Below are 13164 nucleotides of genomic sequence, written 5' to 3'. Positions count from 1 at the left end.
GCAGAAAAATCCAGCTTCGTGCCCTCCAACCCTCCATCCATCCGAGGGCTGTGCCTTCATCTCCCCAGTCGATGGAAATCCCAGTTTTACATTTAGGTTTCTTTGGAGCCCCATCTTACTAGCAAATCAGACTCTGCTGCTCTTAATCATTTCCCATTTAGTTGGAATGATCTCCTTTGATTCAGAGGCATAATTAGCCTTAATAGCATGCTAAATATAAAGGTATACCACTCACCTCCAAGACATGGCAAATGAAAAAAAGAGCTGAAGGAAGTACTCTAATAGTTTCTGCACTCTCCACTTAAATGCCAATGAAGCGGCCAACAAACCACAGTTGGTGTTGATGGTTTTTTGATGGTGAAGTAGATTTGCAGAAGGAATCACCTCACAGGTCAAGGGGGAAGTCTACCCACACAGTGCAAGAAGTGTAGAAGGGAAAAGGACCAATTATCCTTTGTCTTAAGGAGATAATCAGGAGGGGGTGAGAAATTGGAATCTAGGCCCTGGTTTTCCAGGATGCAGGGTGGTTAGTCAGGTGCAGCTGGTCTACATCTCAAGGAAAGGGGGTCAGAGGCTTCTCTTTGTCTACCCTCCCTTCCCCATCTTACAAAAGACACCATTAAACAGGGTGATGGGCACTTGAATCTGCCTTCAAACACTTCTCGGTCTGAGTCCTACTCACACCCTGGGACAATCACTTTAACTTTCTAAACCACATTTTTTTTCGTAAGTAAAATGAACGTAACATCTTCCTAACCCCATAGGATCATTAAGAGAATTAAATAAGATAACTTGTATGAAAAAAATCTAACACAGCACTAGGTGCCCGGTAGGTATCAGAAATACTACATTCTGCACTTGGGAAAATATTGGTTCTCTGCGGAGTGAATTGATACAGTTTCTAAGTGGCTTATTAATGATTGTCCAGAAAGCATAAACCTCTCCCTCCATCTGCTCGCTTTCAGCAAAGGTAGACAGACACGCTTGTGCCAGGTCCTCAGCCCAGCCTTACCTAAACTGGCCCTTGGCAACGTCAGCTCCACATGCTCCAGTGAAGTCAGAAACAGGTCAATAAGTTTTGCGTAGGGGTCCAAGATGGCTCTTCCAAATCGCCGATTTCTCAATTACAAAGGAAATGAGCCTGAAAAATGTCTATAGCTTAATCATTAAAGGTGCTTTTGCTGAGAACCAAAATCTATAGTTTTTCCCCATTAACTAGAAAGTGATGGTGAAGCATTTACTACATCAAGTATTGTGCTCAGTCCATTCTGGAACGATCTGTATTAATTATCTACTCTGTGTTGAATATGGCTACTGCAGGCTTTGGGCCTTTGTCCGGTGCATTACTCCTTGTTCTTGGACACTCATCTCAAGTGCCCCCTCTTCCAGGGAGCCTTCATTGCCTCAGGATGGCCTGGGAACCCCCTACTGTGTTCTTCCTTCTTGTCTCCCTCACCCAGCTGAGATCCTTAGCAACAGGGCCTGAACCTGAAGTTTTAGTGGCCCCAGTGCCTGGCACAAGGCCAAGACAGGACTAGCTGCCAGTGGTCTTTTCACGCTGAATGATTTTGCCTGAGATCTTTCAGAGTAAAATTTTCCAAAGTCTATTCCACAGAATCCTGGTTCTGTGGGTTATCAGTAGCTATCATCTGAAAAAAAAAGGTTTTTGAGGGGTTTCATTTGGGAAACCTTAGGAAAGGCAATGTTGAAGTTCCCTGTTATAGAATTCTGAGAGCTTTGTAACACACTAATGTGCTCCGTGAGTCTCTAGGCACAGTAGCAGGCAGCACCTCCCAAAGCTGTTTACACTTGGAACACTTAGGGGGAGGGGGAGGTTATGAATGGAAAGGGGGAAGTGTGCCTGGGTGGTTCAGTTGGTTAAGCGTCGCACTGTTGATATCAGCTCAGGTCTTGATCTCCCGGTCATGAGTTCAAGCCCCATATTGGGCTCCACGCTGTGTATGGAGCTTACTTAAAAAAAAAAGAAAAGAATGGAAAGGGGGAACGTCATAAGATGAGCGTTCCGAAACACTGTCCTATACCGACTTGCAGAAGGTTGTCATCTCATAAATTTAAGAATCTGAAAGAGGACGCAAAGCAATAACAAAGATACAGCCTCTGTCAAAGGCAGGCTGCCCCTGGAATGATGACACTGGGGGAGCTTGAGGAGTTGGGCCATCCATCCCAACCAACGCCCCACCCTAGTGGGATAACAAAACACAGGCCCTTCTGTCACAGGAGTCTGTAATTGGAGAACTAGGTTTCTTCTGCCAGGAAGTCTGGGGTTTCACTTGCACCAGCTTCCTGCAAATGCAAATTGAGAGCAGCTGGCCATTCTCTGTCAGTGGTGTGTGCAGCCCAGTTGCCCTAGAGCCTCCTTTTTTTTTTTTTAATAAAAATTTTTTATTATGTTGTGTTAGTCACCACACAGTACATCCCAAGTTTTTGATGTAAAGTTCCATGATTCATTACTTGCGTATAACACCCAGTGCACCATGCAATATGTGCCCTTCTTACTACCCATCACACTAGAGCCTCCTTATCAGGAAAATGCCTCCCGAGGCATTTACAGCCCTCGGAGAAACCTCCTTATCAGAAAAATGCATTGCTGTTCACAGGGAATGTATGGGAAGGGAAACTCAGGCCTGGAAGGGTGGCGTGCCATCTTGCCCATTTTCCTCACTAGATTCTGCATGTCTTCCCTGGTGACCTCTTGTTAGTTATGGGCCAGTTGCATTTGTATCCTCTAGGCAAAGCCCTGCGGAGTCCTTGCTGTTGAGCCAGCTCAGCTCATCCCCCTTGGGGCCAGCCCATCATTGCTGGCCACCTTTGGGCTCTTGACACCCTATCAATAGATCCCTCCTGGATCAAGGGCTGATCCCTGGTCTAATTAACAGCACCCCCTGCAGGAGGCTCAACACCACCTTGCCTTTTCCGCAGTGGGTAGGGCAGAGCACCATGGGCTGGAGGACTAGCCATGCAGACACCAAAGTGAGCATGTCGAGGACAAATCCCCTCTGGCAGCATTACTGGGCGGTCTGCTGGGGTGATGGAGGCAAAGTCACTTCGTGAGTCTTTCGCAGCAACACAGAATGAAGTGTACTCACAAAACCCCACCATCTGAAAACCACTGTGATGCTCGCACTTGTAGAAAAGGGCCTAAGTTTGTGGATTTTGGACCCGGCTGCCTGGGTTCAGTTACCAGTGCTGACGTCGGCCACATGTACAACTTAGAGCAAGTTATTAGCCTCTCTGTACCTCAGTCTTCTCATCGGCAAAATGGGGATAACAGCCTGATTAAATGGGTCAACCATATGTTAAGCATGTAGAAGAGTGCCGGGCATTTAACGAACTAATGACTATCACTACTCCCCTGGGAGGCATGAGCCAAGAATCTGTGGTGTGTGTCCCACATCCAAGACTCAGCTCCGGGGTAGCAGGGGTAAAATGTTTGGAAACCACTTGGTTAAACCAAATTCAGAAGGTGAATGTTAGCCTATAGACACTGAGACCACATGTTTGTGGGTGCAGAGGGGCTAAAGGGTTCCTCTCAGGAAAGAGGAGTGATCCAGGGCACTTGAGAAACGAAGAGCAAATTATCATCCTCCACCCAGATCCAGTCTAACCAGGAATTTTGTTCCCAGCAGCAGCAAGCAAGTCTTGGCTTATCCCAGGCAGTAATATTTAATGAAAATATAGTAATCATTGCATCCAATTGGCTGTACCTCCAAATATATATTCTGACGACTTCTATCCTTCTCCATGCCCCCACCCTAGTCCTGTCCTCTAGCCGCTCTCATGTGGCCCGCTGCCACTGTCTCCCCTTCGTTCACTCCTTTCCTCCACACTCAGCATCGCGGTGCCCGTTGAGACACACGGATCAGGTCTCTCCCTGTTGAAATTCCGCCTCACTCCACAAGGTACAGGGCGGACGAGCTCAGTCATTTTCTCTCCTGCCCTCTTCCCAGGCTTCCCAGCCCCAGACATCACTAGTTCTTCATCAAATTGTTCAGCCCCACGCAGCCCTGGACGCACTGACCCCAGCCCAGAAGTTCCTCCTTGCTCATCACCTGGCTCGCCTGGTGCTTTCTCTGACCAATCTCCCCAGGTTAAATCTGACCCTCATTATAATACTTTCCTCTTGAGACTTCTGCTTTTCCTTTCTAGCATGTGTCAATTATATTTATTAATGGGATTAGGTGTCTGTTGTACACGCCTTCTGGTACACTCTGTGTTCCTGAAAACAGGTTTGTCATGTTTGTCCTATTTACCATTGGATCTCTAATGCTGAGCTCAGCTCAATAAATATTGGTTGAATGAATAAAATCGAATATGGTCTCTAAAATCAGAGGTAGCCCGCAGAAGCAACCCCTGGGGTTCCCAGTAAGAACCACCCCCAACCTCCCGAGTCAGCAAAGCTAGTTTAGGGGAAAATCTAATTTTATAGAAGGTGATTGAGCTGCTTGGCACAAAATGTAGCCCAACGAGTCTTCGTGCAGGTTAAAAACTGGTGGTCCAGGGGCGCCTGGGTGGTGCAGTCATTAAGCGTCTGCCTTCGGCTCAGGGCGTGATCCCAGAGTCCTGGGATCGAGACACATCAGGCTCCTCCGCTGGGAGCCTGCTTCTTCCTCTCCCACTCCCCTGCTTGTGTTCCCTCTCTTGCTGGCTGTCTCTATCTCTTCAAATAAATAAAAATAAAATCTTTAAAAAAAAAAAAAAACCGGTGGTCCAAGGCCCGAGTTACGTCTACAGACAAGTTTCTTTTGCCTGTAGTGTCAATTTTTTCAAAATAATTTTTTTACTTTAATATCCAGATTTCCAGGTATTCCTATAAATCTAGAAGGTCCAGCAATTGTCATGCCTGCTTCTTATCACCCTTATGATTACATTAATCCCACCCAGATAATTTAAAATGATCTCCTCATATCAAGATCCTCAACTTAATCACATCCATGAAGTTCCTTTTGCTACAATGAAAACATTCTCAGATTCCAGGGATTAAGACATGGAGAGTTTGAGGGACCATTTTTCTGTCTACCACACATCTCCAGTTCAAAATTTTCTATTCTCAGAAGAAACGCATCCCAATTATTTGGGAGACCAAAAAAATGATTCTTTGTTATCCAAGGTCACTTTTCTTTTAGATGCCTTGTAAGCATTTTCATGGGGGGGGGGCCATCCCAATCTCCTCAGAAACAGCTGCTCCTTCCATGCACACACTTGGGGTACACATACAATCCAGCCACAGCTGAGCACTCATTCTGCATTGGTACATTTATTCCATTTCCAGACCGCTCTGTGTGGGACCCTGTGATACAGAGATGAATAAGAGGGAGTCCCTTCCCTTGACAGGCTTATGGCCTCCTTATTGTCCCTGTGTCTTGCTCACATCTTTTCCTGATATCCAGCCCCCGCCTGGTGCATGGCACTACTCAGCGAAGAGTTTGTTGAGCTGAAGTGGTCTGAGACCGTGAATCCCCTCTGCCACTCTCTTCCTGTTCTCATCATCCTTTGTGCCGAGTGTGGCTTAGGGGAAGAAATGCTGGATCCCTAGCTGAGGGCAGGGGATGTGGGCAGGACGTGTACGTGTGCGTCTGCTCTGCTCAAAGCCAGGCATCCGGTAGCTGGACACGGCCCTCCCATGTGATGCAATGGGTGAAGTGCCTGGGCCATTGCACTGGGATCAGACCCACGAATACTTGTTGCCTAAAGCGCCTGTCAGACTGTGCAGACACAGGAGGGACTCCGTATGCACTGAGAGAACCCGCTCCTGCAGCTTAAGTCGCATTAAATATGGATGCCTGAGAAACCGTACGTTTTCTCCCACAGAGAAAGTTAGGAGCACACTCTAGAATGGCTCCGTCGTGAGCAAAAAACAGCAACAACAACAACGTGGCACCAACAGCATCCACAGCCATGCTCTGGCAATGAAGGAGTTCAGAGAATCACTCATTTATTCAATAAACCCTGGCTGAGGGCCTGAGGCATGCCAGGCACTGTTGTAGGCACTGGGGAATTGGCAGCAAGCAGGACAGTTAAAATCTCTGCTCTTCCAGAGCTTGCTTTCTGGTGAGGGAGAAGTGGAAATGATCGACACTTACTGATCTTATGTGCCAGGCCCTGTGCTAAGTGAACCACCTGTGCTAACTTCTCCTGGTCTTCTAGGGACATTATTTTTATTCCTGCCTCACAAAGAGGAAAACTGAGCACAGAGCAGTCAGTTCTGCAGCCCAAGATCACAAAGCTTCAAGGCAGGCGAGTTGGGATTTGGTTCCAGGCATCCCTGTGCTGTGAATCCTACACTAAACTGCTGCTTGCCTCCTTCTTCTCATGAGGGAGGTGGGGCATTTCCTAAAAAGGCTTAGCCTCCCAAGAATTTGAGCAGAGAGGGACAAATGCTAGCCTCTGGGATTTAGGATTGGGAGCAAAGGGAGAGAGGTTAAAAATGAGAAGGAAGAGGAAAAGGTATTAGGCCTCCTACTAGCCGCCATCACGTCTGAAGTCCCATCATCAAGGGCTCTGTTCCTCTGGACAAAACATTGCGGTGGGCTAGGCCAGTTAGCCTTTGCACGAATGGACTTACCTCTTCAGCGCTTCGTCTAGAGATCGGGAATGCAGTAGACACTTGATATAAGATATCTTATTTAACCTTTATATCAACTCTTTAAAAATCAATATAACACCATTTACCAAAGGATAAAGTCAGGTTAGGCTATCGAATGAGGCAGGTTTCAAACCCAGTCACATGGAAAGCCCTGTCTAATGCTCTTTCCAAGACCCCACACCGCCCCCCCTTTCTGGTCTGCACCATCAATATTATTTAGAACACTCAAGCTTGTTGACCCAGAATTATAAAAAGTAGTTCTTAGAAAACAATCAGACAGGAACAAGAATGTTTATTGTAGTCTTATTTATAATAGCACATTGTACAAGTGGGTGGGGGGAGGGAGTAACAAATATCCACCAACAGGAAACTAATTAAATAAATTATGAGACTTATTTAATAAAATCCAGGAAAAACGTTTACTATAAAAATGTATGTTTAAACATAGAGAATTGTTTTAGACATATTAGGCTAGCAAATGTAGAACTTTGTATGCATATATCTCTATTAGGTAGGACCATATGTAACTGCCATTCTGTAGACCAAAAATGATTGAATATTGCCAATTACATGTGATTCAACCTAACAGAGAAAAAAAGCCTGATGGACGTCCACCAAAATGCTTAATTGTGGATATATTACCAGTGATTTCAAAAGGATTTTCACTATTTATGCTTTTTTATGGTTAACTTTTTTCCCACAATGTGCACGCATTACTCTTGATCAGAAAAACTTATTAAAATAAATGGCAATAATTAGAAACATTAAAAGACTATTTTGACGTTTATGTTTCAGGAGTATGCTTGGTCTCTCAGACGTTATGATTTGAGAATAGATTTTTTTTTAATGATCCAGTTCCAGTGGTTAAATGGAGAACTCATGACAAAAAAATTGAACCGTTGGGGAAATTGATTTGTGAAGTGGCTTTTTTTTTTCCTTTTGGAAACATTTGAGCTGTGAGTTATCAATCAAATTGTGTGCAACTTTTAAGGTAGTGAAATCACTGAACCATCTTAAAACGGCATGAGATGGATATGGTATCAGAATCGAAGTTAAGTCCTTGCCTGTGAAGAATTTGAAGCTGGCTGAATTAACTGCAAACCAGCTAATCTGGTGTGTTGTAAGGATGTAATAGGCAAGGTTGGTACGATGAGCCAATGCATGTCTCCGGCAAGAACGCTCATAATACTTGGAGTCAAGATTTTGTTTACACTCCCCTCCCCCACCCAAAAAGATTCTGTTTATACTTCCCTTGGGAAAGTCAGGTACTTATTAACTTAAGTGAGACTTCCAGCTTTAAGCCACAGGAAGATGCAGGCTGAACTGGATGGAATCTTTGCAAGGAAAGACAAGTGCATTATTACACATGCATTGGCAATGTGCTTCTAATACAAAGGAATGACAATGGAATGTCAAGGAAACCCCAACAAAGGGTTTTGATTATGCACATTGCAAACATGGTGGCTAAAATCACCATCTTTTTTGACTCTTAACTCCAAGCTCCATTCGATGCTGGGGATTCTGTGCCCCAGAGAACCACGAGGAGTCCTCCAGAGCTCTGCTCTTCTTCCTGATTGGAATGGTTAGCTCTTGCTGTCGGTTTTTCTTACATGTTGTTGTTTTTTTTAACTTTTTTTTTTTTTAAGATTTTATTTATTTATTCGACAGAGATAGAGACAGCCAGCGAGAGAGGGAACACAAGCAAGGGGAGTGGGAGAGGAAGAAGCAGGCTCATAGCGGAGGAGCCTGATGTGGGGCTCGATCCCATAACGCCGGGATCACGCCCTGAGCCGAAGGCAGACGCTTAACCGCTGTGCCACCCAGGCGCCCCTGTTTTTTTTTAACTTTTTAATTTAAAGTTCGTCCTTCCTTGCTTCCTTCCTTCCTTAAAGTGAGTTCCTCAAGGAAAGAAAGTATCATTGCCACAATTCTATGCAAAGCATACAATCACACATTCTTGTAGATAAAATAAGAAAAAACAGGGTTAATGTTTAAAAATGTTAAACTGATGTGCTTTTTACCCTCTCCTGCATGTATGGTGTTCGTCAGCATCCAGCCAGCCATTATGGTGGCAGGAAAGGCGGGAGCGGAAATGGCATATGGGAAAATCACTTTAAATAGGAACCAGCAGTAGGAATCCCACCTTTAGTGAACAACAGAAAGGGAAACAAGTAAAGCAGATAGTGAGAGGCCTCTTCTGAGCCCCACCTCTCCAGGCAGGGCAGAATTATGCAGAGGCCAAGGGGAAACCAAGGCAGAGGAATTTTCATCCCGCTTCCTGCTCAGGGCTCAGGGGGTCACACAGCAAATCTGGGGAGACAACAATCGATTGCAAGTAGCAGCTCCATATGGCCAAGAGGGAGAGAGCCTGAATTAACATTCCCAACCATGTCAGCTGCCGTGTGCAGCGAAGAGACCCAGTAGTCGAGGGAGGGCATCACGCTCTATCTTCTGGGCCATGTAGGAATTGTTGTGCCCGCCCACATCTCCCAAGCGGCCTTGGTTTTCAGGCCCTCCTCATCTCATTTCTGGTTCTACTCACTTCTCCTCAGGTGCCAGCCACTCCCAGAGTTCCAAATGGAAGCCCACCGCCCCTCCAGCTTTCCCGGTTATGTCTGTCTCATTCCTCCCCAACAGCCAGTGCTGGCAGAGGCTAGAGGGCCAGCAACTGCTGTCGCCATCCCAGGAGCCCCGCCGCCAGAGATCAAGCCCTGAGTCCTGGGAGGCTTCAGTCACCCCCACCCCACCTTGGTGGTCACAGGTGGTTAGCTTACATCTAAGTCCAGCCATCAGCCTGCTGGGAAGACAAGCAGAAACATCGCGTCCCAACACATGTCGTCTTGATTGGGCTGGGATAAAAATCGAGCATGCCGCGTACCATCCCTCCACAGCTGCTGCAGGTATTAATTTTGCCCCCCAAATAGTTATGACTTGTGGAATGGAAGACGGCTTCCCTGCTCAGTCACGCTTCTGAGAGACTTGGCTATGTCTCGTCTCGTAACCCATCACTGGGAAAGGAGGCTGCTCTGTCAAGGACAGGGAGAGGAGCAGAACCCACACCATCTTCCTTCCAGCCACCAACGCCTCCTCAGACTCGCGGCCCCTCTGCATGAGCATTGCAGCCATCGTTTCTACAAATGTCCAGGGAGTACTCCCTGTATGCCAGGCCTCGTGCTCCCTCGTGGACAGCCTGATAAAATGTGGGCCCTTCCCATAAATAACACCCTGTAATGGGTTGAATGGTAGACCCCAAAAAGATATGCCTGCATTGTAATCCCTGAAACCAGTTAATATTACCTTATTCAGCAAAAAATGTAATTAAGCTAAGGATCTTGAGGGGATTATCCTGGCTTATCTGGGTGGACCCTTAATTCAATCATATGCATTCTTATAAGAGAGACACAGAGGAGGAGGTGGAGATTAGAGGACATGGCCACAAGACAAGGCACGTCCAGAGCCACCAAAAGCCCAGAGACACAAGGAAGGGTTCTCACCTCAGACCTGAGGAAGCATGGCCCTATGGCGTGATTTTAGACTTTTGGCTCCCAGCACTGTGAAAGGATAAATTCTGGTTGTCGTAAGCCACGCAGTTGGTGACAATGTATTACAGCAGTCACAGGAAATGAATATAGCACCTAATAAAGGGAGTGTCCCAGTTAGCTCTTCTGGGAGCGAGCGGGGAACAGAGTCAGGGCCTCTTCCGAGACCCATGAGTCCCTCCTGAGGGCAGACATAGATTTTAAGACCAGTGCTGGTGGATCAAATTTGTCTTCTATAAATTACAGGATTCTCAGGGGAAAGAATCCTCTCCCAGATCTTATATTCTAAGCAGGGGCTCAGGGTTTCCTCCACAGTATGGCTGCTGAGAGAACAATCCCAGTCCCAGATGCCATTGACACCCTCTCCCCAAAGACTGTTCTCCAGTCATAGAACCTCTGGTGGAGGAAGTGAGTCCCCGTTTGTGTGGGTGGACAGTTGTCAACTCCTCCAGGTTGTCCCAATCCAAGGGTGTCTGTCTCTGGGTGGACAGCTGCCCGATCAGCAGGGTCCCAGGCGGTCATAGCCAGCCGGGGCCTGGGAGAAGAGCAGAGCGCAGCAGGCCAGGCTTTGCGGCCTCTGCATGGGCACCATCCTTGCCCTGGGGTCCATTTGAAGATTGTGCTTGTCTAGTTTCATTTAGATTTTGCTGATGGATGATACTAGGGTGTTTCAGCCAACGCAAGAGCTCTACCATTGGAGTAGATTTCAATGTGGTATATAACGTTCGGGAAATGAGATGTTACACCTCTAGGGCCTGGGCTACCTCATCACATAAGCCACATTGCACATGGCTTTTCCCATTCTCTTCTTCTCCCCACATTGTATTCTGTGTGAATGGAATCCCCTGAAGTTGTGCAAAGGGAAGGTCTTCGCACTGACACGCCAACTCATCAAGGACAGCCAGGGCGGCCCAGTAAACTGCTAGAACACCACAAAACGATCACTCTGGACAAGACACAGAGCAGGGAAGGGCCACAGGAAGTGGCAGGGCAAGGAGCCCTGAGGACCAACAGCCAAGAAGCAGGGGAGGGTTCCCGGGAGCAGGAGGACCTCAGCTGGGCCCGGAAAAGGTACTGTGTGAGACGAGGTGCTATAGCATATCCAGGGGCGCCATCCCATTTCTCACTAGCTTTCACCCTGTGCAGCTTGTGAGTGTCCACGATGTGTAAGTAGTGAAGCCCCTGCGGCTACGCACCCAGGACCATGCTACACGAAGTCGCCGGTGGGGGGCAGTGGGTCACTCGAAAGTCACCGTGCACCCGGAAACACCTGCACTTAGGATGTTTGATTTCAGGTGCATGTTGAGAACCTGTGTTTGCTTTCTGGACCCACAGTGCATCAATAGCCACGCTGTGTGTCCTTGGCTGGCCACTCCTGGGCCTCGCTCTGTACTTCCCTTCAGCTGCTGTGAAGCAGTCTGTGCGTACAGCTCTGAGATGCCCCCTGGGGCCCCCCAGACTTTTACAGAGGACACGTGGCCTGTACTTTAAGGCAGTCCATCCCAAACATACTCCCCAAGCATGGGGGAAACCAAACCTACCACTTCTGTTTTGCAATAACAGACAAGCACAGGGAACCTTGATTTCGTTTATATAACTTCCGGTTGAATTTCTGTCTGCACGTCAGCAGGCCCCTGAAGAATAGAAGGCTCCCACCCCCAGGAGTGGGGTGCTTATCCGAGGCCACCTGAGACGCTGGTGCGGTCAGCTCTGAGAGCTGGGTGTGCTCTCCCAAGTCCCCACCTTCAGAGCCAGGGAAGGAAGGGACAGAAGGAGGCGAATGAATTGCCAGGTCACAGCCAAGGGTATGGGGAGGCAGAACACAGCAGGTGGGAGAAATAGGTCAGGGCAAAGTGTTCAGAAGTAAAGCTGTGAATGCTGAGAACGCGACTCAAGATGCCAGATGGTTCCACAAAAATACCTGAAATGCCTAATAAAAAATGTGTCACTTTCAAAATATATGTATACCTGATCTGGATGTTTAGCGACAATTAACATCCCGCACTTTTACTCTGAACTACTTCCGGAGGTTTTTACCCATTCTTTTTTCTCCTGTTTTACTTAGAAAATGTTAGTCCTATGAACCAAGAGAGACTGTGGACTCTGGGAAACAAACTGAGGGCTTCAGAGGGGAGGGGGGTGGGGGACTGGGACAGGCCAGTGATGGGTATTAAGGAGGGCACGTATTGCTGGGTGCACTGGGTGTTATATGCAAACAATGAATCATGGAACTTTACATCAAAAACTAAGGATGTACTGTATGGTGACTAACACATCATAATAAAAAAAAATAAAGAAAATGTTAGTCCTAAAGAAAATAAGGCAAACAGTGTTAGCAAGACTGATATACCTTCATCATAATCAAAATATGTTTTTGCCACACAGCTTCACCATGTTTACTCACTCTCTCAAATAGTTTGGCTGAGCTATTTAAAGTAAGATGCAGACCACAGGACGCTTCATCAACAAATACATACCTATTGTTTTGACTTTTTGAAAAGTTACATTTTATTACCAAAAACATATTTTCAAGAAGAACAAAACTCACTGGTAAAGACTTCATGCTCGATGTGTCGTGTTCATTGGTCCACGGATTATTGCCCAACAATTTTTCACACAATACAACTTAAAACAGAATGCTGATCTTAGGAAACCATGGGAATGGTACACTCTCTGCAGAGAGAATATACCCAAATAACAAAACTCTCACGTGTTTCAGGGATGGGATGGGCCAGACATTGGGAAGAATGACAGGAGCCCCTCTGAGGCCAACAGGAGGCTGGGAGGCTGGGTGCAGTGGGGGTGCAGTCCGAACAGTGGGCACTGGGGGCCAGGGGCAGGTCAGACCCCCAGCCCTCTGCTTGTCCCCTCTGCAGGGGTGAGGCAACGATGGCAAGGGTGTGGCAAGTGGACTGGGGGAGAACTGGTGCTGTGGCGGGTTACAAAGACCAGAGAGAGGAGAGAAGAGGGCAGGGCTGACCGAAGGGTGGCGCCAGTGAAGCCCCAGCATTACTAGTGATC

Source organism: Ursus americanus, chromosome 20 (assembly GCF_024610735.1).
Source record: "Ursus americanus isolate L20-20 chromosome 20, mUrsAme1.1.p, whole genome shotgun sequence".
Taxonomy (NCBI): domain Eukaryota; kingdom Metazoa; phylum Chordata; class Mammalia; order Carnivora; family Ursidae; genus Ursus; species Ursus americanus.
The sequence above is the reverse complement of the archived record's forward strand: the minus strand, read 5'-3'. Positions refer to the sequence as shown.